At 36.6% G+C, this 26,260-nt stretch overlaps 1 protein-coding gene across 5 annotated transcripts in view; it reads left to right on the forward strand.

Annotated features, from left to right (window-relative positions):
* Positions 1-26,260, forward strand: part of FOXP2 (forkhead box P2) — a 405,238-nt gene that overhangs the window by 104,326 nt on the left and 274,652 nt on the right. For all 5 annotated transcript variants that reach the window (XM_066550518.1, XM_066550520.1, XM_066550521.1 and 2 more), the window contains exon 3: positions 14,820-14,903. The gene's annotated coding sequence lies outside the window, so the exon portion shown is untranslated. The remainder of the gene's footprint in view (positions 1-14,819; positions 14,904-26,260) is intronic.

Raw genomic sequence — 26,260 nt, forward strand, 5'->3', positions numbered from 1 at the left:
CCAGAAGAGTTAATTGGGCTCTAAAATAGCTGCAAATACATCAAAACCAGAGACTATGTTCAACTTTCTGGTGCCTATCTATGAGAACGTGGCCTTTTTAAGGAAACAGTTCTCAGAACCAGTAAGAGGAAGCTGAGGAAGACATCCACCTTTATTTTCTTTTTTTTTTGGGAGGGGTCATTCTCTGCACAGCCCTTTGACTTCTCAAGGCTGCAGGACAACTAGTGCTACAACTACTGTTTAGATATCTAGTGTATCTTAAAATAGGTTAATACTAATTGTTCTTTTCTCATTCCTTCTTCATACCATAGGCAGAATAGGAAATTTGCTTTGCTCCTGCCTACCCAGCAGTTCTAGTGATACAACTCTAGGAAGAGTTGGAAGAGGTGTTTGTAGTTTTATGTTGCTAATCCCATAATGACAATAGTCCTTGCTCCTTACACATATTTACCTTTCATAGAATCATAGCTCTTACTGCTACTCTTTGGTCTGCCATGGGGAAAAGTTGTTGTAATAACACAGGGAATGCTACAGGGGTCCACAAAAGAAATACCTTCATGTAAAACAGCAAAAGATGTTGGTGTTACAGATGGGCTGTTACAATTGGGCTGTGTTCCTAAGGTGTGGCCAGGTGATCTGTGCCTGGTGGGAGGCAGCAGCCGCTTGACTCCCCATGGCTGAAATGGATAGTTGATCTTTCTCTGTTACTGAAGTTGATAAACATATTTTAAAAAGAAGCCAAGTTTTGCTTTCAACAGGAATTTGATCATTCCATCTAGTTTGAGTTACTTTATTAATTTTTAATTTTTAATAATAAAAATATTAATATTTTTAATATTAAATAACATCTGGTGTACTGGTGTTGTCATATTTTGTTAGCCATGATGACAATTTTTATAGTTAGCGGTTTCATTTTTGTGAGAAGATTGCAGATACCTGTTACTGAGAGGAGCCCCATCCTGCTCTCTCTGATAGTGGTGAATTTCTCCTGCTCCCCAATCCCATCTACATGTCCTGGGGGTAAAGGTCTCATTGAACACTCATCCTGAGTTCCTGTTGGAGTGCACTTCCCTGAAGGCACATGTAGAATATTCTGGTGGAAAACATGTTTTCAAAAATTCTAATTACACTAGATTAGTTGCTTCTCTTTGTGTTACAGCAACTGTATTATTTCTTCTAACGTACAGTAAGTTGGTTTGTTGCATCATCTCCATATATCTTTCAGTTGCCTCCTGTTCAGAGAGAGGTTCCATAATACATCTGATGATGATGGGTACTTCAATGATCAGCAAAATATTTCTGTCATGAACAGCATGATGGCAGCTGCAGATTTTTCTCAGTATATTATTTGATTGCTTTTCTAATTGCAGAATTGTAATGGCAGTTAGAAATGGAAAACGTTGTGAGTCATAACTGCAAAACTCATCTCAGAAATTCCTGTTTGCAAACATTTCTGACTTGTGTTAGGGTTTGTAAAATTTGGGTGCATAAACATGCTTTAGAATTCAGTAGATATGATTTACACTAAAGTTACTGATCTGTGAATGGCAATGAGTAGTCCATTAGCTGTATTTGCCATCCAAGGTTTTTATACTATTTGCAGCTGGTGGGTATTTCTATTCCATCAAAGCAGTGATGATAAAGTAGGGTGAAGAAATATGAAAAAAGTAGAAAATATATATTCCACTTGGATGAAAATTTTTTAGGGAAGGGTGTTAAATAATTGTTTATACCTGATATCTATGGAAATTTTGGAATTGATAACTTAGCTGTTAAATGAAACAGCAGTACTGTACTTTCTCTTCCACCTAAATTACTCAAACAATTCAGGTCCTCTGTTGCTTTGTTATTTTCTTCACATATAACATATAGGTGTAGAACACTAAATTTAAACTTTTGTTGGAATTAACAGTTAATAACAGCCAAAGTCCTTCTATTTTGCATTCTGGTGATTGAAAGAAAAGAAGCAGAATTTGCCATTGGAATTTGGTCAGAGTTTATTGACTTCAGCAATGAAAGAGATGAAAATATCTTGCAAATATATATGTGTTTTGCTGTGTGTCAGTGAACTCTGTTCCAATACCTGTCTGGCCCATGAAAAAACAAAGTTGGAATTATCAAATAAATTTGTGTGTTTGCTTTTCAATTATTAATAATTAGTATTAGCATGTATTTTATATTAATTTGTTTGGCTAAAGTTTTAATAAATCATATGGAGAGTTTGGCAGCAGGAAGGTGGTTTATAAATTCATTCTAAAAGGGAATGAGATGCAAAAAGAGCAAGGTAAGTATGGAATTCCATGGCTAAACATTAGAAGAGCTTCCAAATGTAAGGATTTACTTGACCAGATTTAGATGTTGCTATAATTGCCCACTACTGAAGCCGTGCAAAAAGAATGTAAAACGTGGCGATGGTAGCCCAGTAGCTTTATACTTGACAGGGTGGGCTTTATTATGTGTCCTGCAAATCTGAGATAACCTGAGAGGTCATCTGTCAGATATGACACAGGAGACCTGCACCCTTCTGAAGTGACAGCTGCCGACCAGATGGGATTACCTTGGACACTCTGTGGCAACTCTCTAGAGCCTGACATGTTTGAGGAGTTAGCAAGAGAAGAGATTTTTTATTCTTTGCAATATAAGACTCATAGAAAGTACTTTGAATAAATGAGGGGGCAGATATTGTTTGTTTATCTCAGGCAAAGAGTTTTATTACAATCAGTAGAGTCAATAGAATGCTGAGTCAGAGAAGTTGAAAAATTCCCAGTTTTATATTTATTTCTCCTAATAGCATATCTACTGAAAAGTGTGCAGTCAGGGTGGAGTCACAGATATGACAGCATTGAATGAATTCCAGCTGTAGAATCCATAAATAAAGGAATTTCAAAAGTGCTCAGTTCTGGTTTTAAATCTGTTCTGCTGAAATCAATGGGAATTTTGCTATTGAAGGGTAGCCTAGTTACATCAGTCCTGAGCTGCCCTGAAATTTTTTTCCATGTAGTCACATTTCTGAAAGGACCTCTTACAGTATAGTGTTTAATGGTAACATCACATGAAATTAAATTTATTTTTTGTATTTCACTGAAAAGTTTCAATTGCTTTAAACCAAGGACAGCTTAAATTTCCCCCAGGCAATACACAACACAAGGCCTTTCTAAGACTGCTGGCAGGCAGTTTTCAAAAGGGTCCTTTTTGTATTATAGTTCAGGGCAGCAGGATCATTTTTAAATAAATGCTTCTTGACATCAGTAATCCATGACTTTAATCTCTTTTACTTTACCTTTGACACCAACATATTTGTGCTTGTTTTCACACACATTTTAACAATTCCACTGTTTATTCTTTCATTATTCCCATTATTTTTTGTCTTCTTCTCCTTCATCTGTGTTTCGTTAGTTTTTCCTCTCTTCTGCTTTCATTACTTAACTCTTCAGCTGCTTCTGTTTATCCTGTTAATCAATGCACAAGACTCAGGAAAAGAGACAGGTGGAAAAGCTACTGCGGAGTAACCTCTGAAGTGCGTGTGCTGTGGTGTGACAGATCATCTGAGGCCATTCAATATCAACTTACTTGATCTTTTTAATTTACTGGAATTATACATTTTTCCTTGTGCTTACATGGTCACATGTGCAGTCAGAGCTCTCCCAGTGTAGTTAAAATTTACAACCCACAACACCCAGAAGTGACACACTTCTCTGCCAGTTCTTTTACTTGTTCTTTTCTTCTTTTCCCCTTCCACCAGCACGTATCCTGGATTGCACAGCTTGCTCCTACTGTCCTCTTGCTTATGGCACTTGACTTCTGTTACCATTTATCATGTTTTCCTTTCAGTTTGAACAGACATATTTCCCATTTCATTTGCTAAATTTGCTTGTGGAGCAAGAAAAGTCTGTTTCTTTTACTAAAAGGGCTTATTGTACGTATCAATTGTTTGTTGCAATGGGATTAAAATAAATTCTGTGTAGCCTAGTCTTTTTTGGAGAAAAGTTTCAGCAATTGTGGCAATATTTGAGTTCATTACAGAAACAAGTCGTGAACATGTAATTTCTGACCTGTTTGATTTGGAAGTTTCAAAAATCTTTTTTCTTGGGATGCTGTTATATACATTGTAGTACAGGAAACACTTTTGAATCATGTTACATTGTGGACCATATATATCTCAGTGGAAAATTTTATGCTAAATTGCATTTTCTTAATTTCACAGTTTAGGGCTATCAGTTTCTAGAATAAATGCATTAAGTTTTCACAATGTTATAGTACATGAACGTCCTTCAAAGCATTAACAAAATGTCCAGTGCTGTGATTCTGTGGGGTCAGTAGGTCAGTGTTGGGCTGGCTGTAGCCAGCTGCTTGCATGTTTTCCTCTTCAATAGGACAGGGGGGAGAAAATAGGATGGCAAAAAGTCCATGGGTTATGATTAAGACATGGGAAATTGCTTACCAGTTACTGTTACAGGCAAAACAGGTCTGACCTAGGAAAAATTGATCCAATTTATTTCCAATTAAAATATATTTTGGTAGTGAGAAATAATGAAAGCATCACTTTCTTCAGGCAGCACCAGGTCACCTTCCTGCTCACTGACCTTCACTGGTGTTCTCAGGCTGTTTCTCACACTTTCCCCCACCAATCCTCTGCCTGTGTGTTGGTTTTGCCCTTTCCTAAACCTCTTCTAGCTGTGGCACTTGGCTGTGGTGGGTGGCTTGGAGTGGCTGGAAGCAGCCATGTCTCTGACAGAAATTTCCACAGGATACTATAAAGTCAATTGTCTTAAATTAAAATTTGTTGACTTTGCATTAGCCAAAGCAATTGAAATTCCCAGCAAAAGTAATGACATGGTATCTTTTTGAAGTAAAGTTCTTATCTGCCAGGACTGTCTTACCCTATGCATTTCAATCATCCCTCTTTAAAAGAAAATATATGTTAATATTTTGGAAAGAAAAGCTACGTAATTTAGCTTATCAATATTTTACTGTATTTATTTTATATTGAGTTTGTATGCCTGAAGCTGTTTGTAAGAGGGTAATTTTATTCATGTGAAATTGATGGGTTGAAGAAAGTCACAAGATAAGCATAAAAATAATAAATGTCCAAGATAATTTACTGCTTTTAAAATATAAAAGCTATCTACATTCCCATTATGTTTTGATTTGTATATGTCAGATAGAAGTTTTATGTTTCATGAGCAATGAGTACATCATACAGTGCAGGAGGCTGTTAAGAGAATTTTGTCATTTATTATGAAAGTTAATGCAGAAATGAGAACTAGTATAAATGCCTAAATTAACCTGAACCCATAATTTGTTAGAAAACTGCTGGGTTTTTTCAATCTGGTAAAGGGATTGCACTCATTTGTAGACCCTTCATAGTTTTAGAGTGGTTTGGCTGGAAGGGACCTTGAAGATCCTCTAGTTCCAGCCCGCTGCCATTGACAGGGACACCTATCCCTAGACCAAGTTGCTTTGAATATTTCCTGGAATAGGGCAGCCACAAATTCTCTGGGCAGCCTGATCCAGCGTCTCATCCCTCTTGCAGTAAAGAGTTTCTTCCTTATTTGTAATGTAAATCTGCCTTGTTTCAGTTTCAAGCCATTGCCTCTTGACCTATCACTACATAACCCTTGTTAAAAGTCCCTCTTCAGCTTTGCTTCTTTATGAACAAACACACTTTATTATCTTAGGAAATGAAATATTTGATCCCTCTTTCTTTGGCTTTTACCATTTGGTTTAAATCACTAGGGTAAGGTGTTTTGCTTCTTTAACAGTATTGTCCAAAAGGTAATTAAAAAAAAATAATTGTAGAAGATACCTATATATTTAGTGTGAGATCAAGTACAGAATCCTACTGAGTGTGAAGAGTTGTATTGAAGTTCTGCAGGTATGTGAGGTGGTTTCCAAAATTTGCAGGCAGCATCTGGATCCTGCATACATTCAAATTTCATAGAATCATAGAATGATAACAAGATTGTCCAACTAGCATTCAGCACTAGCACTGTAACCCCTTAATCACTAAACCACATCACCCAGTGCCAGACCCAAATGTCTCTCCAGGTATGAGGATTCAAGAACCTCCCTGGGTAACTTACTCCAGTGCCCGACCATCCCAATAGCTGCCTGAAATGAGGTTGTGGCCACGTGGGGATCAGCCTCTTCACCCAGGCAAGCAGCAACAGGACTAGGGGAAGTTGCCTCAAGCTGCACCAGGAGAGGTTCAGGTTGGACATCAGGAGGAATTTTTTCATGCAAAGGATGTCCAGGATTTGTAATGAGAAGGGAAGTGATGAGGGACTCACCATCCCTGGAGGTGTTCAGGAAATGACCGGACATAGCACTTGGTGCTATGGTTTAGTTGTCACGGTGGTTTAGTTGGCACAGTAGTGTTTGGACAAAAGTTGGACATGGTGATCTTGGAGATCTCTTCTAACCTTAATAATGATTCTATGATATCCTTCTGGGAAATACTGCAAACTGTAATTTATTCTTATTCCTAATAGTCTCTCTTTTAAATTCTTAATTTTTAAATTTTTAGGGACCTATCTTTTTTTTTTATCCCATGTTGCTTAGTTTCTTTTAGAGACTTTGGGTAAGAAAGCTTTTAAAATGATTTTTGGAAATACGTGACTTACAAGGGGATCTCCATTGTCCATGTTCTCAGTAACTTCTCAAAAAAACTGAGATAATCCAAAGTGTGTCTTCCATTTACATACTGGAATGTTAATTCCTAAAAAACATGTCATTTATATTGACATGCACATAAACTTTATTGTAGTCTGTAGAAAGTTGTCTAGTGTGCACTCCATGTGTACTGATCTGGAGCTTTCTGGAGCTTCTCTAGATTTTTTAGGATTGATTTCATATTTGCCACCTTTGTTAGATTTTAAGGCATTTTAAAGCAGGCATTTTTCTATTGTAAGTTCAGGAGTTTCATACTCAAGTCCCTTTAGAGTTGTTGATGGGATGGATACACTCCAGTCTAACAATAACCTGTTAGAGCTCAGTTTGTCTTTTTTTCTCATGGTCTCTAATTGCACTTCAGTTTAAGACAGATCCTCTCATGTATTTCTCTGAGGAGGATGTCTGGCCTAGGAACTTCTCCAGTCTTCTCTGGTGTGGATAAACCCCCAGTTTTTTAGTGGCTCCTGCTTTCTGCCAGCCTCAGCAGAAGCCCCTTGATGGGTGTCTGTGGGAGGCTCCTCACCAAGCCTGATTCTGACCCGAGCCTTAGCCATCTCCACTGAGTGTGCTCTGGGCTGGGGCTGCCCCCAGCTGCTCCTTGGGCTGCTCTTCTCCCTGGCCAAGGGCAGCAAGGTCCTGCTCTGACCATGGACAGCCCCCACACCTTCTGGCCTTGCTCTTCTCCCTGGCCAAGGGCAGCAAGGTCCTGCTCTGACCATGGACAGCCCCCACACCTTCTGGCCTTGCTCTTCTCCCTGGCCAAGGGCAGCAAGGTCCTGCTCTGACCATGGACAGCCCCCACACCTTCTGGCCTCCAGCCTGTAGGGAGCTGCTGGTCCTGCAGGCCTCTGACCCTGGACTGTGTTTTATGTTTAAGCCTTCCGAAGATTACAATCCTTTCTGTTTTCCTTACTTGGACACAACTTGAAGCTTTTACAAGAATGCTTTTTTTTCTTTCTAATAGCCTCCTTCATCCCATTTGTTCATGACAGCTCCCTTCTCTGGATTTTTTCAGTCTTTTTTGGTAGTTGTATGCATTTCTTTTGAGCTTGCAAAAGTGTCTTTAATCAGTCTCTGTGCCACCTGTAAAAATGTGACTTTTGCAGCCGATTCTTTTTTCTTCCTTATAACAAGCTTACTCATTTTTATTCAGTGACCCTCTTTGAAATGGTGGTAGAGTTTTTTGGCTTTTGTTGCCCCTTCAAGGGCATACATTCTAATCTACATCAAAGCAGTTATTGACTGTGGCTAGAAATTTACTTTGAGTCATACCCCGATATGTGATGTGCTTGTACAGGACAGGCAGAAATATCCAACAGCCTAATATTTATCTGCCCCACTTCTAGGGACATTTTTCTGTGTTTTTTTCAGTTTTCCAGGTGTCTTTGGGGGTTTGGTCCAGAGCATGGTTTATATTTATAGCCTATGTCTTTCTTGATGTCATCTGCCTTGGCCAGTGCTGAAAGGGAGTCTCTGGGTTGTTGAACATGAGTGGACTGTTAACTGCCAGATGGATCTGGTAACCATGAGCACTCATTCTCTAATGAGTAAAAAGAAACCAAAAAAGAATCCTTGAGCTTGCCTGTGGAGGGATAGAATGTAAGAAAATAAAGATAGTGCGGAAGGTAGTCTCACACCTGAGGAGTTGCAGCTGCACTAATCACCAAAGATTAGGAACAGGCCTGCCCGTAACAGGCCACAGCTGTGTCCAATGAGATGAGGAGTCCTACAAAAGGGTGGGGTTAGCTAGGGGAGCTCGAGTTTGTTGGCTGAGTTGTGGAGAAGGAGTGAGCGCCGTGAGGAGAAGTCCATGAGAAATCACTGAAGGTATAGGAGCTTTGCAATAAGATGGCAACACTTGCCCAGTAATCTGAAGTGGTCCATATCAAAATACAGCATAGCTGAAGACTTGCTGTGCCTGCAAGGAGGACTGGCCTATGTGTAAAAATTTTCCTTCTGCAGACCAATTTAGCTCTGAGTAAGAAATCAAGAAGCAATGATGGAGATGTGTGATTGGAATCTTCTGGAGAGACCTATCACTCAGCTCACCAGGCAGGGTCTCTGAGAAGAAATCGAGGACATAATTCTGTTCCAATTATGTTCTTTGTGAAAGACACAATTAATGAAGTAATGTAAAATTTTGGGTTTAGGACAGGGACCTCTGCAAGGATCCAGTCATCTTCCAGACATTTAGTTTGTGACAATTATCTGTAACTAACTATGGTGCTCATATCAGTATTGAAGCAACTTCCTAAGCAATGTAAGCAGTTCTTGAGGTGCCCAAACTGAGGATGTGTTAGGGCTGTGGAAGCCTCAAGGAAGCTCTATGCTGATGAGGGGGTTACCTGCTGTTCAGCCAAAGAAGAAAACATACACTTTGAGTTGCTGCAAACAGTCAGTTAATGGACATGACAGCAATTGGTGAGACAATTTATATCTTTATTTTTATAGTGACATTTTTGGCAGGAGATTGAAGCTGCACAGGCAGATTATCTTGGAACTTTTTGTTTGCTTGTTTTGTGTTTGTGGTTTGTTTTTTTTTTCACCTCTTCATTTTTCTTTCTACACAGTTTGGCTTATTTATCATAATGTTTTGGTCTGTTTTCTTGTGGTCTTTAGGAGCTCAAGGAGTGTGTGCGTGTTAGGTTTCCTGGTCTGTGTTGTTTGTAGGTGTGGACTTCTCCCAGTTTGTTTCTTTTTCTCCCTGACACTTGTAACTCTTTAATTATCTATGTTTGTTGTTGGTTTTGTTGAATTTTCAATATATTTATTTAGACAAGATTTTTGTTGGTGGGAAAGAAACAGGAGGATCTAGACTTCCACATGTAGATCCAGAATGATGGCATCATTGGACTAAACTGCCAAATGGCAGAACAACTAGAAAGTTGGGATTTAGGGATGGATGGATGCAAGCTCAGGCAGAAAAGAGGGCTGAGGGTTGCCCTTTATGTGTAGGAACAGTTGGAATGTATGGGACTCATGTGTGAAAGTTTTGATTCAATAGAAGGCAAAAGATTTTCAGTAGAAAGATGATTATGCGATGGAAATGGTTGCCTAGGAAAGGAATCACCTTTCTTGAAATTTTGGAGATGCATCTGTGTAATGTACAAAGTGACCCAGTCTGAATTCAGATGCTTTATGCAGCTGTGACTCGTCAACCACTGTGTGAGTGGGAGAGTCTGTGATATGGTGCATCATGGCAGGAGGGTCAGGTGATTTCAACATTGTGTGAGCAGGTCATAAATCTATACATATGTCTCCTTAAAGGAACAAACTATATATGTTAGACAACTCAGGATGATCACCCTATATGTGCACTTTTGAGATACTACTTTCTAAAGTTGTTCTACATTCCTATCTGATAGCATTTCTGAATCCCTTCCAATCACATGACAGGAGAAAAAGGGAGAAACACATCCTAATTCTGTAAGTAATTCACAAGACTGCAGTGCCATTGTGTTAGTGGTATTGTAGAACAAACTATTTAGGAATAGTTAATTGCTTTCTTATTTTTGTTTATATTCTTCTCCCCCAATTAGTGTGGACTGTTGCAGTTTCTTATAATAAGAAAATTCAACAAATGGAAATTGGCTTTTCTCTGAGTTGTCTTAGAATAAATTATATGTTTTCAGAGGAAAGACAGACATGCCTGAGGATAAAGTAAGGTATGGTATCTGTGCACACTGGATAGAAATCTCTATAAATATGATATTGGTATCATGCATACCTAAAAGATTAGTGTCAACACAGGTTATCTATCATGTAGGGGCAAGTTAAGCAAGTTAGACCTGCCTCACGAATGGTTTAGCCTATATATCCAACTACTCAGACAATGTTGCTGTGGCTATTTTGGAAGAAAAGACTGAGGGATTATTTTTCCATCACTGCAGGCTTCCCATTCATTGGTATTGGCTCCATTTCCTCCACTGGGCTTTGATGGGTACAGGTGATTGGTGTCCTGTTAGTTTATATTAGGATAAGTAAGACCTAAGTGGAGCAACATCTCTCCCAGCCCTCTTCCCCAAGAGGAGTTTTATGCAACCTGTGCATCAGTTGCACAGTGGATGGAACACACTGGAAGTAGATGATGCATTTAGTCCATGTGGATATTTTTCTGTCACCGGGCAATTTCCAGGGCATTTAATATTAGATTTTTAATTATTTTTTGTAAATTTTATTAATATACTTGGTTTACTTCTTTGCACAGCTACATGTTTTATGGATTAATGGTGTATGGGTGTTTTGTATAGGAAATTCCATGTTGTAAAAGTTCAAGAATAATTTTTGTGATATAGAATATAATGTGAACCTTTATAAGTACATAGCATTGAAAAATTTGGAAAATACGTAGTTGGGGAAGCTTGACAGCTCAAGAATCATATAGGAATTGATTTATTTCTCTGTGCCACATGAAAAAATATATGCTTCTCCCAGCTCCACGGAACTTTTATTTGGACCCACTGATAATGTAAGCCAGCCTTCATTTGTATAAGTAGTAATGTAAAATAGTATGTAAAAATTAGCTGATGAGATCATGGTAGTATGAAGGTCTTTTCATTGGTTCATTTAACTTTGGACTGATTACAAACATAGCTACTAATTAATTTTGTGTGTTCTTGTTAATTATAATGACATTCAGTAGTGCTCATCTGGTTATGAGCTTCTGAGTATTTTTCTATCACAGAAATGTGAATTCCTGGAATCAGGACAAAAGGAGGTGTCTCTTTACTATTTGCAGTTCTGCAGTTTATATAATATTCTTCAAAAATTGTATTTTTTGTAGTTTAAATTAATGTGTTGAAGTAGTTTAAATATAATTAAAATACACAGTCTGCTAGGTAAATTTACATGTTTTCATACTTTTAGAAGCTATACATTATAGATTGTAAGTGATGTATTTTCAAATAAATTTCAGGACCCATTGATGTAGTGCAATTTAAGACTTGTTCAGAAGTCCTACTATGTATTAAGAGTTTTTTTTAATTGTGTGAGTCCTATATGATAGATAGTTGGAAGCTAAGGATACCAGTGAATGAATTTTTATGTCTTTAAAATACTAAACAGTTTCTTCAGCAAGTCATTTTTGCTTTAGTGAAACCAGCGGTGATTTTGGCTCAATCAATCTGATTGAAAAAAAGCATACCTAATATTAACAATAGATAGCCCTCAACCAGGTTCTAAAATTTTCTTGCATGCTTTGGTGAGTAGTGCTTCATCAGAATATTTTATACAGATACCCACTTCAATGCAGTTTGAACCATTTTTACTCTAGAAGAAATCTGAACAAGCAGGTCTTACCTGAAATAGTGACACATCATGGCAACTTGATCTATCAAACAGGAGACCTGCTTAAGTGCTGTAGTGCACTTTGGTGGGATTATTTACATTTTAAAAAATACCAAAGACCACCATTAAGGCAGGATAAAGAATAAAACCATGTTGTCTCAAATCAAAATATTATCTTGGAGGCAGTGTACAAACATATAAAAGGTAAACTTATCCTAATGATTTGTGATCTAAATGTGGAATAAGAGGTGATGGCAGCAAGTAAATGAATGAGTTAAAGAAATAGCTTGCAGCACATGGGCGTTGTATTTATTTAAATCAAGTTTCTAAGGCTTCATCCAGGAATGAATTTGACTTTCATTTTAATTAAGTATTCTAGGGATTTCTGACACAACTATGACCATTAACATTCTGTCAGGATGCTTTTAAAGCTTCGATTAACAAGGTCTGTGAATTTGTAAATTTTTAAGGCTCAGATGGAATTGTTAGATGTTGGAGAATGGGAAGATATCTCCGTAAGCACTGTCAGTAGGGGATAGATAAACAGTTAAAGCTCTACCTGCTGGGGCCCAAGGGATGGAATCTTCTAGCTCAGGTGGAAGGTAGAGAAATGTTAGTGTTAGACTGGAATAACTGGAATGATTCAGATCCAGGTTTTAGGATGCTAACAAAAATCAAAACAAATCAAAATTTATAACAGAAGTAATATTATTTTTTAGGAGTCTTCTGCCTTTGTCAGGTAAACCACACTGAAATGTGGCATAAATGAAACAAGTCAATAAATAAGATTCTAAAGATGAAAATTTGCATAGTTAAAAAGAGAATTGGTAGGCAAGACCTGATATCTGTCTGTGACCTGTCACACCTACTTTGTGCCATCCTCACCAATTTAAATATTTCTTATTGATTTCTGAAGAAGTATAGAAATCCAGAAATAGACCAAATAAAATTAAATTGAGATTAATGATTGTAGTTTTTTTTTCATATTAAGACTAATTACCAAAAATACTACAATGAAAAATTTCTTCTGAAAAGGCTTTATCTCAACAAAATGGGTCATATTTTGGTACAGGATTTCATGTATAATAACTAACTGTCCTGGCTTTATTTCTGAGATGAAGCACTATGTGATGTTTGATATACTCCAAGCTAAGAGAACTGATGATTTGAAAGTATTTCAGTGTAATGGAGTATAGGAAAAAAAGAAATACAGAATATTTGCATTTGAGGCTTGCATATTGTCTGTCAACAAGATGTAATGTTGAAGAAGTAACTGTAATGTATGTTTAGGTCTAGAATTCAGGTGCACAAGAAACTTCAAAGACAGAGGCATAGCTATTTAGAGGCAAAACTGCAACCTTTTAATGGGAAATAGGTCAGTGAGATGAATGCTTTTCACTTGGTTGGTTGGACATTTACATTGTGGATCCAGGGTGACCGCATGACCATCAAGCAGAGTTTCATTGACACATATTTTACTTTTCGAAAACTTTTAAGAATTGCCACCCACCTTCAACTCCTCATATTTGCCTTAGGTTCCTTACCTGTTTTTTAACATTTTCTTCTCTTTTTTGCTTTGTATTAAGCTCATAAGATATCCTTCTCATTTCCCAGTGCTGTCCTACTGTGCAGGGGTTTCATGTAGTGTTTATTTCTCCAGCCTGTCATTCTTTGCTCTCCCTTCTTCACTTGCTCTACTACAGAGGCTGCCAGGTAGCTTTCAGTTTTCTAGGAACTTCGACCTTCCCAGCAGGTTTTGTTACACTCTACAAACAAAGGAAGCAGTTAGAACTGCAGCTCTTTTAAATGTCCAAACATCTTGTAACAAAGTGTGTATTAATAATGCCAGTTGGAACACAGATTTTTTTTTTTTCTTAAACTGTGGGAAAGAAGTCTTTTCTTTAAAAAATTTTACATTCATTTTACTCTTCAGCCTGCTTCTGTCTGACCTTGTCAGCAAGAGAGAATTGCCAAGAGGCACCATCGAGAGGCTGGTAGGATCTACTTCAGAGATAGCAGAGTTTCAGGCATTGAGTCCGTGTCTGTATTAGTAAACTAAACAATGCCTGAAAATATTTCCATGTCTCTGCCACAGTGAATGTCTTTGCAAACTAACATTGTTCCAGAAAATTCCCAGACATTTATTTGACCACCTCCATTAGACAATTTTATTATTATTTGACCACCTCCATTAGACAATTTTATGGAGCCCTTCTGTTTCAGAGCATATGTGACTATGCTACATAGGTGTAGGATTATTCTACATCCTACATAGATGGAGGATTATCTGTGCCAGTTGATTTCAGGAAAGAGAAAAGTGCTGAGGCATAGGTGTAATATAAATGTTCTACGGACCTGCGTGTTCTTTATTTCTTCTGCCTTGTCCAACCTTCTCTCTTCATTGCAGTCTTCCAGTCTCAGCTTCAAAGCTGGTTGGTTTTTTTTTTCCCTTTTTGCTTGTCCTTTTGTCCTTCCTAGCACACATACAGATTTAAATTTTATTGGCATGCTGTCTCCCAGCTTCTGTCCCTTCCTTCAGATGACCCTGTGGACTTACTGGTAGTGATATTGTGTGCAGTTCTCTGCCTGAAACAAACTACTTCAGGGAAGCCTTTGTTTTGTTTGCCCTTGGTTACTACAATAATAAAAATAGAATAAAAACACAGGACTTGAATTTGAGTGATGCCTTAGCTGTCTGCTGCATGGAAGAAACTTGGTGAACAATTATATTTCTTTGTGGACTACATTTAATCTTATTACTTGTTAAGAGAACAAATTAGAGGGAATGATTAAGCCAGATTCTATGTTGGTTTTGTTAAATGATTCTAAATAGCTGTAAACATTTCTCTCTGTTTTGTCAGGATTGTGGCACTAGAATTGATCTTGGACATCACTTCAGTTCAAGGTTGAAGTTAAAAGATCTTTTTGAGGCTTAGAAGAAGCAGGTGAGTACAAATCAATCATCACAAGTCAAAGAGAATTTTTTTTTTTGCAACTTTTGTCCCAGAATTGCAGTTCTTGCTTACCAATCCAAATTCAACTAGGTGGTGTCTGCCTTCCCTGATTCACTGAGATGTATGACTGCTTGTATTGGGACTAGGTAGCAGACAATATCTGATTCATTTAGCATTTCCTTACATACCTTTTCATGAAAATAGGTGAAACCATGGTTCTGTCACCAAGGTCTCTGGAACTCTGGAGTTTACTTACACTGTTCGGTTTCATTACATCAGCTGTATTAGGAGCATGATAATTAGGCTAATTGGTTTTGAAAACTGTTTTAGACTGTATCTCTTGTGAAAAATCAAGTTTTAAAAGGCAAATACATTATAATAAATAGTGAAGAATTCCTGAGTTTGGATGTTTCTTGAAACTAGGATGATCTTTATTCCTTTGGTAACCAGGAATGCCATGATGTCAAGGACACAAGATCAAACCTTATTTCAGCTGCTGTGTGTGTTTACAGGCTGAACCTGCCTGGGACAGCACATTGTCAGTGGGTACAGTGCCACTGGAGCCTTGGCATGCCTGCACTGAATACCTTGCTTTGCTCCAGACCTTCACAGCTATCTTCAGTGCATCGTGTACAAGTGGTTATCAGGTCTTTTTCACTTAGACTGGAAAAGGAGATCCTGAAGAAGTTAGTGTAAGATGAGAGCTTAGCAAGGCAGTCACATTTATTTTGGGGTTTTCGTAATTGTTATTGCAACAAAAAAAAAAAATTTGAGTGTTGCAGTTGTTCATATTCTACATTTCCTACCGAGGTATAACATTTTTTGAGAATATTCCCAGAAGTTTTCAAATCCGAAGTTTTTAGGCAATATGTTAAAATATAAATTGCAAAATATGGTCAATTGGGCCTGATACTACATTTTTATGATACAGATGTCAACAGGGTACAACAAACTTGCCAAAATAGTAACCAGACCAAATTCTTCTGCGTACACCAGGAATTAGAAACAAATATGTAAATACAAATAATGTCATGTGTACCAACTGCTAAAGTATTACTAGATACTCTGATATACCCATATACTCCATAATATTGGTATATCCATCTTAATGTATTGATGCCTCTGGAAGGAAAGAAAATACAGCTGTTCCACAGGACTTAATGATGATGACAGTAATTAGTCCTGAAACTATGTTTATAACAAGTTTTTTTGAAGTTTTACCCTCTCTGAGGAAGAACAGCCCTTTTTGACCTAGTTCAAAGTAGGGTAAAAGAAAACTGTTCTGGTGTGTGTTTCACTGTGACTATCTTCACTGGGTAATAAGAAAGGAAAATTCCTTTATTCTGATTTAACTTCACCTTTTTCCAAGGAGTTAAGGCACTGTCTGGAAGGCTACAGTATGAATATGGTGAAGCCAGGAAAAGAAGAAAGGTTAGGTGTAGCAGTTTTCTAAGTCAAAGGATATACAGCATTATACAGGGAAACTGTAGATATTACTGCTATCATGTGCAAACCTTTACATGACTATATGTTAGTATGTAATAATATATTTATTTGCAAAACAGTGGGGTTTTCTTCATTATTCAGTAGAAAAAGAAAAGTGAGAAATATCAGATTCTTTGCTTTCTATGTAGCAATGGAAATATGGCTGGATTTCTGTGACATATTTATTTGTACTTGCCTAAATGGTGTAACTTGTGTGTAGTTATGTTAGATAGTTTTTTGTTAGTGTCAGTATTTTAGAAAACTGATAGAAACTGGAGTTTGGTAGAAACTGTAGTTGAAATCTGTTGAGTCAGCAAGAGTGTTTTTGTTTTTAAAGGATATTTTCTCTGGAAGTTTACTATGTTCTGACAAATAATGGGCAAAATGCAGTGTAACTGAGTTGTGCAACTCTGGTATTTTGGCAGTATAATTTTATTGAATTCCAGTATGTCTGAAACGTAAAGCATATGAAAGAAAGTAACTGCTGTTCTGCTTCCTCCATTATTTTCTTCCATAATTTTAATATTCTATAAAAATGCTTTCTGTAAAGGAAGCCAAAATCTTTTTGGCCTTTTTAGTATTGGTCTCTATTTCTTGCAGTCCATGAAGGTGGAGAAGGAATGTTTTTGCAGTCAATGAGGAAACAGTAGTGAATTCTGAATGCTACTTCTTCAGTATGGTGTTTAGAATCAATAGGTTTTTTATGGCAGGATATGGTGTCTTTGAAATGATTGAAAACTGAGATTTAGTTATAAATGTAGTGATAGATATGCATAAAAATAAAATTGCAATTATGAATACATTTTTAATCAACAGGGAGAAGAAAATCTGGTTTTTAATCACTTAACTCTATAGGAGTAAGTTTTAGAAAAACTGAGACAGTGCTCAGAGAAATGTGAAAGCAAAGAAAACGTGTTCTATTTTCTGACTGATGACTCAAATAGACAGTATTGAGACTGTTAGTGATACATTTACATCTATGTTTTCTGAGTTACTTAGGCTTTGAAAAAAGCTAAATAAGTGCTGGTATTAATGATTATTAAATTGATCTAGCTCTTCTGTGTTGTCAGTTTGGAGAAGAGGTGACATTGTGCTCATTCCAGTTTATTTCTAGTACTACAGGAAACAAACTTGAAACATCACATCTCATGTACATGTATATGCATGCATTTGGATACTATGAAATATTTAGTCTATATGCATATGTTTATTTTGTAGAGGGCAAACATAATTATACTGCTAGATTAGTACAGAAGACTATCTCATGAAGGTATCTAAGGACTCATTGCTGGTGACCGTGTTGGTGACCAACATGTGACAGATACGATGTTTTCCACTGCCTGCATAATGGACTGGCATTAACTTTGTTCATAAGGAAATCTAAACCCTTCACACGTCTGCTCAGAAGGCAAAGGAGTTTTAATACTTGTCTAAGTGAATGAAAGGAGGGTATACAGCATAATGCTGGAAGGGAAGGATGGTATCTGGTTTGCAAGAAGTAATTAGATGGGGTTTGATGGGCTTTGTCTTTAATATGGTTTCTAACAGGAAGCATCTGAAACATAAACAGTATTTTATGCTTTATTGAATTGTATTAGAACAGTGACCTTATTTTAGAATTTTGAATTATCTTTCCAGGGTGATTTTGAGTAGCTATAAATTGGTGATTTGGGGGGAACCTGAAGTCAACTTTTGTCAAAAAGTAGTGCACATTGATAGAATTGAATTTGACCTGGAAATATGAGGCAGTAAGTTTTTACTATGATTATACATAATGTCAAACTATGGATTTAAACTGGCCAGCTTTTCAATTCAACTAAACAATAAGTACAGTCTTAATGGTCTGATTTGCTGGGAAGAACACTGTTGAAATAATCTTGTTTTTCACAGCCCATATAAAACATGAACTTGCATCAGTTATTACAAAGTTTGTGCTTTGGGAGGTATTTTTGTGACATCTAGGAGTGATGCTCCACATTTGTTGGAATTATTTGCTAATGATGCTGTCTTGAAAAAGGAGTTATTGCTTAAATACATTGACCGTTCTGTGATTTCTAGCACAGAAATTTTTAAGGGAAAGATACTTGAAACCTGATGTGTTTTTTCAGCTGTATGAAATGAGGAGAAAATGGTGTACATCTTAATTTTATGTTTCTTTTTCCTATGTGACATGAATGGGAGAGGTGAGAACTCTTAATTTTTAACTGAACTGAATTCAGGTTTCTAAATGTGGCCTGCTTGAGAACAGAGGACCATTACTGTAGTTGTCATGTAAAATGAAGTTGGAGTCTGAATCTCCTTTTTAGCTGTCAGCTTTATTAAGGAGCTACTGGTGTGTTGAACTAGGCACACACATTATATAAGCGGTGTGTGGTGGTGTCTGGGGGGAATTTTCTCTCTCTCCACTGCTGCTTTATTAGGTCCTGCTCACTCACTCTCTGTTGCCCTGCCTAACTGCAGCTTTCTGGCTGCAGCTCACAGCACTGGAGGTCTAATGTAGATTGACGCCTTTGCCAGAGGACTGATTGAAACTTGTGTCTCAGAGTTGCTAATGCTCACTCAACCATTTTATTGAAGATAAAGTAAATAAAATAGATTGCCATATGAGAATTCTCTGAAATCAAATGGAATAATTTGACAGGTTTAAGCCCATGAAAAAGCCTGAGCATTGAAACAGATGGGAATACTTTTTATGCACAATATACCAGGAAAAGGTGTCTACTGGCTTGCTTGTTACACTGTTAATGGCTTTTACCAAAATTATAGTTGTTGAAAATATCATTTCCATTGGTGTCTAAATTGTTACTTCTCTAAAACAGATTATTTTTAATATAAAAGTAATGGATATACTGATTTTAGTTTCGTATTGCTTCTGATAATTTGAGTGGTGATAGATAACTAGTCTCTTAAAATGTAATTTAAATAAGTAAGAGTGAGTTTAGTATTTGAGAAAGTAATTCTGTGAAATGCAAAATAGGTTGTCACTTTATGGTTTTTTAGTAATCATTAGGTGACGTAATTTTGAATATTACACATAAAGTTGCTAAAAAAAGCCCAAACATTTCTAAAAGTATAGCAATACAATACCCAAGAACTATGAGATGCTAAAGTTATTGTGACAAACTGCTCAGCATAATGGTCAACAAGTCCCAAATATTCTTCTCAACATTTTTATTTTATAAAGAATTTCTGTGCATGAGCATTGTAGTATGTCTCTGCTATTTTCAGAAAGAAATACATAATAATAACAATACATAATAATATGTGACTCAAGACACAATAGATGACATATGACTCTCTCTTTTTTTTATCTGGATGAAAATGAGTATTGGTCTTTTTAGTCACACTAGTGGACTCCTTCTTACTAGTTGGGCCACTTCTTCCAGAAAGCAAGACACACCTGTGTTTTAGTTTAATATAATAAATTATGTCAAACTCAGAGTTAATAAAGGAAATAAATACAAAATAAGTTAAAAATATCAGCAAAGCTGGCAGATGCAGACTTGGTTTACCACTTGAAAACACAGTCATTTAAATATCCAATACTAATTTTTCTTTTTTCTCTATGTTTAAACAAAATCTGTTCTTTTTTAGAGAGGAGAGAGATGTTATGTATCAATTTTATTTCATTTTTTAAATTGAAGAAATGGATTGTAAAAGATTGTGCTATTTGTACTTTAAGGTGGGATACTAGTGAGATTTCATGAATATTGGGTAAGGAATAAATGATGAATGAGCTATTTGAAAATGTCCTGCAGGAGTGAGTTGACAGACTAGGAAAACATAGTAAGGGTAGATTTCCAGGTTAAATGTTAGCCAGAATACACAGCTAGTTGTGCTGATGTATGCAGTGGCAGGGATGGTATTGGTCAAAATCATATTTTCAGTAAGACTGTGAATAAACCTAAGAAGCATGAATGATACTGTGGGAACTCAGCACATCACTCCGGGTGTCCAGAGTTACCGAGAGAACCCTTGGGGGGCTCGGAAATCCTGGGATGTTGCCAGGAGCGTCTGGTGGCTCGACTTTGATCCCTCTAGGGATGTGCCACCTGTTTGAGGACATGAGTGTCACTTGGGAGTGAATGGTGCAAGGATGATGTATTTACAGGGTGAGATATAGATTTTAGGGTTTTGGTACAGGGGGGTTATGGAGACAAGATGGAGGGATCAGGGCGTGTCTTGTCCTTCTTTCTTCTTCTTGTCATCCATTTTCTGTGGTGATGCTGGCACTTGGGAATTGGTCCATGGTGAAGGTGCACTTGCTAATATGGGTGAAAGGTATTGGGAAATAAAGGTAAGTATCATGTATGTAGGTTTTAGTATAAAAAGACACGACCACCCCATGGGTGGTCAGAGTGCCCTGGGCTGCCTTGCTGGTCAGACCTTGGCTGGGCAGAAAGAGAAAATTCTGTAGATAAGAAATACTAAACAATCTGAAGACCGAAAAATTGAGGAGTCCAGACTGGTCCTTTGAACCGCGAGTGGCCCCAGCGCCACCCTATGCATGTCTGGGCAGAGACAGACAGCCGACCGGACAGATACTCTTCTCTTTGTTTTTCACATCCTCTATGTGTTTTTAAGAGTAAAAATTACTCTATTGTGCTTATAAGGCAGAGCACTGGCCCCAGGTCTTTCTTGCTGATGACTGTATGTGGCCAAACTCTTAATGCTCTCAAAGCAGTTCCAGACTTAAAATTTCAACATTTACCCCATGGTGCTCCTCCTGTTCATTCAGTATGATAAAAGGGTCAGAAACACCTTTGTCTTTCCTTGGGACAGAATAGAAGACAGAAATCTAAAAAGAAAAAAAAAAAAAAAATATATATATATATCCCTGTTTTAACCCCTTCATTTTCCATGTCTGAAATTTTTTGGAAGTCTTGCCATTTGGAGGGAACAGAGAAAATTAATTTAGTTGCTTTTAATTATATACATAGAATTGCTTTGGATTTTTTCTGTGATAGGAGGTCCAAGACAAAGAATCCCTGCTCATTTCTGTGTTATGTAGCCTTTTCTCTCTCTCATAGCTTTTTCCAGTTAAATTGTAAAGCCATTATGCCCTTAGCACAATCTTTGGGAAAAAATGCTGAGGCCTGTGAGCACTCCAACACAGATTGATTTAGACAGAATAAAAGCTGGTTTTATCAAGAGAAAGGGAAGCCTCAACAGTAGTTCACTTTACTTGGGATTTCTCTAAAACTTAAAAAAATCAAATGTAGTTTTCCATATTGCTCAGAATGACTTATTTGTGCTGTTTTCCTCAGCATGGTCTCTTATTTGACTGTGTCTGAAGTAATTCTAATTTTCCTCTATTTCCTATGTTCTTCAGTACAAAAAAAAATATTTGTAAAAAAAAAAGTAAAAAAAAAAATTATCTGTATTTTTGGCATGCTTTTGAAGTTACCTTATCGAGAAATCATTACATGATAAATGTTATGACCTATCTATTTTAAATCCTTATTAAAAAAATAAATGAATGTAGGCAATAAAGAAAGCAATTCAGTACAAGTAACTACATATGGAAGAAATAGCATCACATGTAATTCCTGAAAATAAATGGGATCTTGGAGATGGAATAGATGTTTATTTGATTGCTTTGAGAGTTAGCCTCCCTAAAAAGCTGATTTTAAATGAGTTTTGTGTTTGTAAGTGGTACTTGTTAACTGTCTTGGGGAGTGATTTCTTCTCTTCTCTGGAAAATGCATTATGGGATCTAGGAAAGAAAGAGGTAATGATTTTTTTTTTATGTGGCTGCTGTCATCTAGGAACTGGACAGAGATCATTGTCCCTCAGGAACTAGGCCTCAGAATTTTGAGTGTAGTCTGTAAAACAGCTATTTAGCTGTAATTGTTGTCAGTCACAGCCTATAGAATTCAGGTTTTTACTGGTTATTTGGTGGGGAAAACTGTGCTTAACTGCCTTTTTTTTTTTGGTAAATTCTGATTGTTCACAATTTGATTTTTCAAGAAACTTCTTTTTCCCCTGAGCTTGACTTGTCTAGGGAAGTAAAACGGGTTTTGTTGGTTCATGTGGTCATTCTGGTCCTACATCCAAACATAAGCATATAGATTTGAGTACCTATATATAAATTCATTTAATTATGACAGATCCAGTGAAGGTTTTGCAAAAAAAAAAAAGGCAAACAACTACCTGGCATGTAATCAAAGGCTTCAGATGTTAAAATGCTTGATATAGTTTGCACAAGATATGTCACTTCTCAATAATAAGGTGTGGGACATGGTACCTCAGTATGTAAAGTACTGAGATTTAATTCTGGAATCTATATACTTTGGTTAAGTATAGTTCTATAGGTAATAGCACTAATGGGAAATGGACTGTAATTTTAACTAAATGCTTTACTACTTGAGAGAGAAAGTAAATTAAATATTGTTTTAGATCTGTTGAGATACATATGGATGTATATTCCTGTAAGAGTTTGCAGCCTAAGATCATTCTGTGTTATTTGGGTGAAGCTATTTACTAAACACTTCAAATTGGAGCAGATGGATAGTGTGCTATGACAAAGACATGTGACCTCATGTCTTAAATGTTTTGCAGCTAATTTGAAGCTAATATTTATTATCTGCATGCTACCATCCAGTTGCTGAATATTTAGCTTTCTTCTTTTCAAGATTAAAATTCTCACATGGCCATTTGTCATTCATTTTTACTTAGTTTTCTCTTTGCTCTAAGATACATTTTCATGATGCAATGCAAATCCAGTTCTCTTTTTATCACTTAATAAAGAATTAGACCTATAGCATATACAACATTTCTACTCAGTCCAGTCAAAGGCTTTTAGATACAGGTAGATGTATTTTTTTCTCAAATTTGATGGTTGCTACTTGTTTCTAAAAGATAAACTCAGGGGTCTGTAATCTTTGCATCATCATCTCTCACCTTCTTCTTATATGGAATTTTACTTCTAAGATTCCTTCTTCTTAAAAACATACAAATAAGCAAAAAAAATCCAAAAACTACAAACAGAAAACCAACAAAAAACCCCAAACCAACAAAACGAACTTCTTTACTGAAATTTTGCCTCAGGCCAGTTTCTCTCTGCTGGATAAGTGGACTAAATGAATGACAGCATTATTATTTATTTTATTTTTTAAAATAAGGCTGAGATGTTGAACTGAATTACTGAATGAATGGAAAAATATTTAAAGTTTTCTCTCATGACAGAATCATTTTACATTTGCTTTTTTGAGCAATACTATTATAAAACTGGGAAATATAAGCATTTTCATTTGTAAGTTTTTCATCTTCACTGTAAAAGTATTGGACCCACCCCTATTGATAATCCTTTTAACTAAAGCACATACTTATTTAATGAACAGGTACTTTAGTTCTTGCTATCTTTTGCCTTTCTCCCAAATTCTTTATTGCCCCTCCAGTAGAATTTGTAGCTGCATTTTTTTCTTGCTTCTCTTCTTCAACCTGTCAAAAAGGGAACTAAATTAATGTGAAAAGGATGCCCAGCTGATGCCATAGAAAATTCATAACAATTTGAACCATACTCCTTGGTCTGCACCAAAGGTACACAACAAATGGTCATTTTTTTTGGTCCCTTTGCCAGCTCTTTTGTGGCAGCAGGCAGCTCTGGTGTTGGGAGGGTAGCAAACAGTAGGGAAAGGAAGGAAAGGGAAGGAGCAGCCTTAACTGCTGCAGCTGTTTGCTAAGTGAGCATATGTTGAAGCCCTTGAGCCTTCACAGAACATCTTTTCCCAGGTCAGTGCTTAATTCACACGTGTAATATGCCCCTACAATTTGATCTGAACACCTGCTTATTGCTTATTTGTTTTTCCAAGGGAAGCTGTCCTATTGTGGAAGTCCCAGAGTTACTTACTTATCCTTAAAGTATAATGGAATAGTCCAGTTTCTTACAGTAAAGTGACATTTTCCCCTGATTTTTTGCATGTTGAGCTTTTACAAAATTGGTTATTTGCTATTTCTCTGTCTTTAGAAAATTTTCTGAATACAGTATATTTGGACATTATTAGAAACAGAGATCTGAAGAAGAATTATCACATTGTTTTATTTTTGCAACTCGCAAATATTTTTCATTAAAGGTGTTTTAAATTTATTTGATTGATTAGGCCTGAAAAAGCTATATATTGGATGGATTGAATGTATTTTATAGGACAGTGTTTTTAAATTGTTATGAACTTGAATGCCCTGTCCAGTACTTAAAAGATCCCAGAAGATGGAACATGTGATTTAATGTCCTCTTTTTCATTTTGCAAACTTGACTCTGTTCCCAACCTCGAGACAAGGGAAGACAAAGAGCTGTGAGTGACTGGCAGTTGATACCATGGAGGTGTCATCTCCTGCATCCTCCTCAGGTCCCACAGTAGTAGCCAGTCTGCTGCATGGATGTGGAACTTTCTAGTAAAACTCTGTCCTTTGCTGGTCAAATTCACCTCCTGCATTACTTCTTTAGATGCCCTGTAAAAATCCTCTCTTTCCTTCAGCTTCTGCCCCAGAGACCTCTCTTTCCTAGATTAACTCTAGCTGTGCAGAAGCACCTGGAGCAACACTGGGATATTTGAGAGCAGCTAGTTTGCTCCTCTGTAAGACAGAGACTCACATCCATGGAGGCTGTTACTGGATGTGTTTAGTTATTTCATGTGTGTTTGTGCAGTTGTGTATTTCTGAGAGTTGACTGATCTGTCCCAAATTGTTTTTGAAGAAGATGTTCAGTGTTTTCTTAAGTTAATAAAGATTTCTTTATTTTCTAGGAAGGTAATTCAAGGAAAATCCTAAGATACTCCTTAATGTTTGGGATGTGATTTGGGCTGTGAAGGCTGGTGATAGCTTGCATGAAGGTCGAGGGATTTATTCTGTCTGACAGTGAAGTGCTTGATTTATGGTAACCTGTAAGGCTATGCTGAAGATGTGTGTGAATAGATACTGGTATTTCTAGAAACCATGTTTGACAGAGGCATTAGCTATTGAGGCAAATGATTTTTCACTTGTTAGTCTGTAGTAAAAACCATCTTTGCTGTGCATCTTTTTGATTGCCTTTGCAACTTAAAAAATTACTGGCAAAAATACAGAATTGTTCATGAAATTACAGTTATTAAATAATTGCAATTATTAAATAATTTGGATTTATTTCTAGTGTCAGACATTTAAATTATTAGCATAAAATAACAGATAAAATGTCCAAATCATTGTGTAAGTTGACAAACACTGTTAGTGTCTTCAAACTGTTGAAATGGACTTACTTGGTTATCTAAAAAAAAGTCAGTTTCCTATAACTTTACAGGAAGTTATCAAGGAGGTTTTTTAATTTCTTAGTGCTTTGATATATTTGAGATTTGCTCTATGTGCTGTTCATTTCCCTTAATCTAATAACTTAGCTAGTTATTTGCACTATACTGGTGAGTGGTTACTTCTCTATAAGATTAAAAATGAAGGTTATAATAGGACCCTGGGATGAAAGAAATATTTCTCTTATGTATTCAAACTGCTTAATAGGAATGAAAAGCATGTTCAATAATTTGGTTTGGCCATGTAGTATAATAGTTGCTGTTAAATATAACTTCTCTGTTGCAAATGCAAAAAAAATTAAAAACAACAGAAAAATAGGTTTGATCTCATTTGACCTTTGTGACGTTCAGTCAGTTAGAAGGTTTGTAAGATGTTTAATTACCAAATGGTCTGATCATTATTCATCTCATCATTTGATATATAACGTCAAGTGAATTGCCTCCCTGGAGTGCACTGTGTTTCACAGATCAATAGATTTAGTAAGAGCTTGAAGGAGAGCTTTATGCATTCATAGAAAAGAAGGAAAAGTATATCCTCCTTGTAAAATGGCTTATGTAGTTATTCTCTGAGCTTTGCAGACTTAT

The sequence above is a fragment of the Molothrus aeneus genome, chromosome 5 (genome assembly GCF_037042795.1).
Source record: "Molothrus aeneus isolate 106 chromosome 5, BPBGC_Maene_1.0, whole genome shotgun sequence".
NCBI classification, from domain to species: domain Eukaryota; kingdom Metazoa; phylum Chordata; class Aves; order Passeriformes; family Icteridae; genus Molothrus; species Molothrus aeneus.